Consider the following 6167-nt stretch of genomic DNA (forward strand, 5'->3'; position numbering starts at 1 on the left):
GCTGTAAAGCTTCTGTCGGTGTGTCGCGACAGGAGGCCGCTGCGACTTGTTTTATTGGAAGGTCGGATGATGGCGACTTTATAGCAACTTTCGTGGAAATTGTGCAAAAATGGTCCTGCTGTCGGCTGCTAGACGTTTGGAACGCAAGGGCCACAACAACGACTAAACAAGAGGGTATTCTCCTAGAACCGTCAAAATGATTTGCTAATATGGAATTTATATGAAACATTAGACAATGACGTCACGGTCAACTCACCTACTTTTTATACTTCAATCCTATTGATTAAAATATAAGTTGTGTTTAAAAATAACTGCTATCTATGTTTTTCTAATAATTATCTGGTGCTTTATTTCATGCAAATGTGAATTAAATTTATTTTAAATACAGTGTAATACCCTAGTCTACGAGATATGATTTCATCGAATTTAAACTGTTGTGAGACATACTAATATTAAATCATTTTACGGTTTAGACTCACTTGTTTTAGTCACTCGCGCGACATGTTTCGGAGAGCCTAGGTCTCCTTTCTCAAGCACTAATAGTGCGAGCAGCGTTCACGACGACCGTGTGTTGCGTGCTTGAGAAAGGAGACCTAGGCTCTCCGAAACATGTCGCGCGAGTGACTAAAACAAGTGAGTCTAAACCGTAAAATGATTTAATATGATTTCATGTTAATACGGTCATAATTACACTATGAATACCAACATAATATGATATTATCGGGAACCAATGTATATGTATATGGTCAATACTTTGCGATGTTTAGCTTAAATAATAGGTAAGGCGAAATAAATAAAAAATAAACTTACATGAAATATAATTCCCATCATAGTCAGAGCACCATCGTGATTTCGTGATAAGGCCAATTTTGTCGTTTTTTTTTCATACCACAACAGTGGCAAACAAGCTTGCGGCCTGGGTCCAATTGCATAATAACTTGTAACTAATAATATTAGCGGAAGTCTCTTTCCAATTCCTTTAATTAGAAAGAGACTTTCGCTAATATTATTAGTTACAAGTTGTTATGCAATTCGGCCCCTGATCAGACGTGTGTCACTTCGCGTCGCGCGGCCGTCACCAGCACCGGTATCATGGTCGCGTTTTTGTCACTTGTCATATCATGCGTCACTTTCGCACTTACGTACTTGTTAGAGCGTGACAGGTATGGTGACAAATGATAGACAGCCGTCCATCTTAGCCCCGCTGATATGGTGTCGCATACAAATATGTCTAAAGCAAGAAATCACTGCATCGCAGTTGGTTGCAGGAACAATGACAAAAATGCTGACTACACATAATTATATCATTGAGTAACTTATACTAGAGCGGTACTGTCATAGTAAATTTTGTAACCCCAGTAAATTCACTTTCATCTGTTGACACGCTTTAAAACTAAAAATGAAGATTTTTAAAAATACGATAAAATGTATTTAAGTATGGATAAATGATGTTTTTTATTTGCATTCTTTATTTATATGATTTTGACCCATGTTCTTTCACTGATATGCGTTAAAATTGTTAAATAACAAACGAAACCGTCAACGCCATCTATACGACAGTAGGCCAAAGCTAGTAGCGCGCTCTGAACGAGAATCAAATTTTCTTGATTTTCTAGGCACGTTTTTTCCTTAGACTGTATCCATCTATTACGGAGTTATATCTATCTTTGATTATATATAACATGTCCATTCGGCATCGTTTAAGTCTGTTTGCTAAACTTAAACAGGGGTTTTGTTATACAGGTAGCCTTCTGTACGTTAGTACTATTATTTATTATGTGCCTTGATGTAAAGCGGCCCTCGTAGCCTTTGGGTGCTTGCAACTCTAAAGGAGTTCCACAGAAGGATTTACTGTGTGTTGACCTTCCCTGTGTTTGAAATTAGTTAGTCATATAAAGTTGAACAAAAAAAATCCTAGTCGGTCGTGACCGTGCCTACGAAGCTGGAGGTCTCAGGTTCAAAACCTGGTAAGGGCATTTATTTGTGTGTTTATCACAAATATTTGTTCCTGAGTTATGGATGTTTTCTATGGAGGTATATCATCATCATCATATATTTAAGAGTTATACTCTTGTCAGTGGAGCGATATCCATATGTGTCGGTCCTCTGCCTTCTCCTTGACAGCCTACGACACGACGTTGAGTTTTTCCTTTACTTAATCTATGTATGTTCTCCTTGGTCTCCCCCTCCGTCTCCTTGCCTCAACTCTCCCTTCAATTATGTTTTTGATAAATTCGTCGTGTCGTAGCAGGTATCCAAGCATCTTTCCTTTTCAATTTTTTATGGTTCTCAACAAACTCCTCTTCTCTCCTACCATGCGTAAAACCTTTTCATTTGTTTTCTTATATTTACCTATGTATTATATATGTCGTCATCTAGTGCCCACAACACGAACCTTATTGAGCTTACTGTGGGACTAGGTAGATGTGAGTAAAATTGTCCTATAATATTTATTTATTTATATGACAAACTCCACGGCCATGTTTAATATTAAAACAAGAAGAAATTGTACCCCATCAATCTAGCTTAGTGCCTTAAGCTTCTGACACTATGTCTGTGTAGACGTAAAAAGGTGAGAAAGTTAAATATATTTTGGCATTTAGCGACCATTTTGGTTGGCGATTTACTACATTGACACTAACACAGAAATATTTTTATTATGATGTATCACCCGTAAAACTGACTTATAGGGATTCTTGGTCAAGTAGGGTCATATCAACATTTAGGTCTGAAAATCTCTGAAATAACCTTTTTTTCGCCAGCCAGCGGGTGTATGAAAATTTTAAAGTTGTAATACTAGCCAGCTTCTTTTTGACATATAATTTGTAGTAATAGTAATGACAGCAGTTCAGGGACGAATCATGCTGTCTCTTTTTAATATATGGCACTATCCCTTTCGGCTATTTAGGGTTGTCAAAACTCAAGTCATCTTATCTGTGGTCGTACACGCAAAGGGACGTCAAGTTGTGTCAATGCTGAGCCGAATGGAGCCGAAAATACCCGAAAGGAGGAGTTTCTCACCCCTGTTATTACAAGTTACAAGCTTTTAGGAAATGGACCGTAGATCTTCTCGCAAGTCAAACGAAAAGCCCGGAAAATGTAAAACTATTTGAGGAAATGTCGAAAAAGTAGGAAGTATAGGTATAGCTCGTTGCGTTACCTACAGCATGTCTATAGCCGGAAAATATAAAAAGGAAAGTTAAATATGTATCATACTTACTCAAACTAAACGCTAACTTAAACCCCTAAAAGCTTTCTCAACTGACTGAACTTAATTTAGAAATATGAATGCCTTAAATTTAAATAAGTTTTAAGCATTTTTTAAAATACGTTAATGCTAAAATAGGAGTATTCGTTCTACAACGTAGTTAACACGTTTAAAACCAGTGCTGCAAAATCAAATAGAACTTTGAACATTAATTTCAGGCAGTTTTTACTATTCAAATAGAAAACTGCTGCTTTTATTTAGTGCCGCTTTTAATTTGTAGGTGCTTTGATTGTATTTACGTTTTTATTTCGTCAACTTCGTCAGTATCGTTCGTCGTTGTCGAAATGGAAATCATTTTTTAGAAAACACATCAGACTGGATATTCACTATAAGTCTTTCGGTCGCACTTTCAAAACCTATATTAGTCGGAATCGTGTCGGCGATAGACAGATAACAAGAAAGCCGCGTGTCGAGGCTCTCCCGAAATGGACACGGGGCAGGGACAGGGCCACTGGACGCCGCCGGCGCATATACATTGAGAACTAAGATGGCCGGCATGGTAGATTCGATAGTTCAGGTGTTTGGGTTGGGTTGGGGCCCCTTTTCAAATTTGTGTGGATAAAAACACGAAAACCTACGATACGAATTGGGTTGGTACTTAGGTACATATTTTATTACCTTCTTCCATTCATTTCAGCAGTCTGCCGAATCATACACCGAAACAGGCGACGAATCATAAACTTTAGTGTCACTAAAAATGATTATTAGGTTTTAAGAATTTATTAGTTTTTGTATGTTACGAGTATGCATATGTAAGATGATATGCAATTTAGAAAGTACGAAAGTACGTGAAGCAATTGAAATCAGAAAACATCGAAATTTCAATCAATATGAGGGACAGGGGATTTCGTCTTCATGGAATCCAGTGATTAGCAAATGTAAGGGGGAAAAACATTCCACCACATACCATCGGATGTCGTGTGTTGTGTGTAGGCAAAGTGACAACCCTAGCGTACAAGTTAATAATCAAGATCAAGTGCGGGTAGTTCGCAAAACCCGCGCAGCAAGGAGATGTTGATACAATTCCTCGCGAGTGCCTGCCTGTGACGTCACGTTCGAAACGTCAGGCCATAAATAAACGTAAGTTTTTACGCGATTAAGTCCCGTGTTAGTTTAAATCAATATATAATTAATAATATAATATATATAATAATATATAATAATAAATCTGTAATAAAGTGTATCTGAGCATTATTCTCTCTATCGCGCGACGAATGGCACCGCCATCCGCGTCACGACATCGCTCAGCCGCCTTACTTGGTGTTTCCCTTCATACATCGCCCACAACTACTAAACATCTGCAGCGAACACCAACAGATACTTCACTCTACAAAGTCAACGCTTTTACTTGAATCAAAGACTCGCAGTTCTCATTATGAAGCATTTAGTCTCATTTACTTCGTCGTGAACCGCACAGCACCACTGAAGCCTGCATTAATCTGCAGAAAAAAAAAAATGTTACTTGTGAATTAAGGGCATTTTCACTTAAAAGTGTACCATTTACTTTTTTTCGAAAATCCATCAACTTTTGGGTTATTTCTACTCATAATTACGACGACTATCGATTTAAAAAGAAAAAAATGTCCCCAAAAATGCCCTTTTTGTAACGCATTTTCACATACTTGTCTGGACCGTTACAAAACAGATATCCAAAATTTGTATGAAAAACTGCGGACACTTTTTTTGTATGCTTCATTCAATAATACTCGTGATTCTGAGTCTAATCAACCCAAAAGTTGATGGTATTTCGAAAAAAAGTAAATACTAATATTTTTTCTGAAAACCCCCTTATGAGTATTATAAAGCATTGTCTACATCAAAACAAGATTTAATTTCTTAAGTAAGTATTGCTTTAAAAAAATGTTTTATATTTACTAGCACTAATTACTACATTTTATTTCATACCTTTCAGAGTAGATAAGAATCAACGTTAACGATCTCAGAAAAGATTAATAAATGCAACGACAACGGTTTAGGTAACGACTAGATTAGCTGTTATGTTCTGTGACTCAGAGGTAGTGCCCCGGTAATGTGAAACACGCTGTAAAACTGTTCTGCGGCCATTTATATCCTTGGCTTCTTTCGTCGATACGATTTGTTTATAGCGTTTGAATATACATATCTAGGTACAAAAAGACGATTGTAATAATATTTGAAAGTTAGTGCCTGGCTCTGCTGATAGTTTTATAAACTTACAAAGTTCAAATAAAAAGTTTTCAAAAATGCAGATTAAATCTGCAATAATTGTTACTCTTCGAAGGCCGCAAAAATGTGACACGCTCATATATGTATGTAACGCCATAAATCTTTGCTGATATTGATAACTTAAAGAAGTCGCAGAACTTATAAAAAGCATTAACCTGATTTTCAACAATAAAGTAAAATTGCTAGTTCCGTTAGCCGTATGGCATTGTCAATTTAAGTCTCATTATTATAATAACGGTTATAAACACTGAACTATTCGCTCTATAAATCGGCTCAGTTTTTAACTATTCCAATCGATCCAGCTTTTAAACGTTTAGCAATTACAGAAATCGTTTCTAATGACGGATAAGAGTTGCTCGAAATAGCGCACTGAATACCAAGTTACAGCTACAATGGAAATCGATTTAGTTCTGTGAACAAGTAGAAGACGTACCTAACAAGGGATTATTCTATCTTCCTAAAATATTAATACAACTTAATCTATACTTAAAAAAGTCAGGCAAGGGTAATACGACGCACAAAACTATTCAAAATGTTATCTTCATTTTTGACATATAACCTAGAGGCATTTTCTTCTTAACATTCGACTCTTAATGTAATAACGTTGCTACACATGGGTTAAAATGGTCAAATAAACATAAGCATGCCCATATTATTATGCACGAAATATGAATAAGAATATGATAATCTGACT

The sequence above is a fragment of the Cydia strobilella genome, chromosome 10, assembly GCF_947568885.1.
Source record: "Cydia strobilella chromosome 10, ilCydStro3.1, whole genome shotgun sequence".
Lineage (NCBI taxonomy): Eukaryota > Metazoa > Arthropoda > Insecta > Lepidoptera > Tortricidae > Cydia > Cydia strobilella.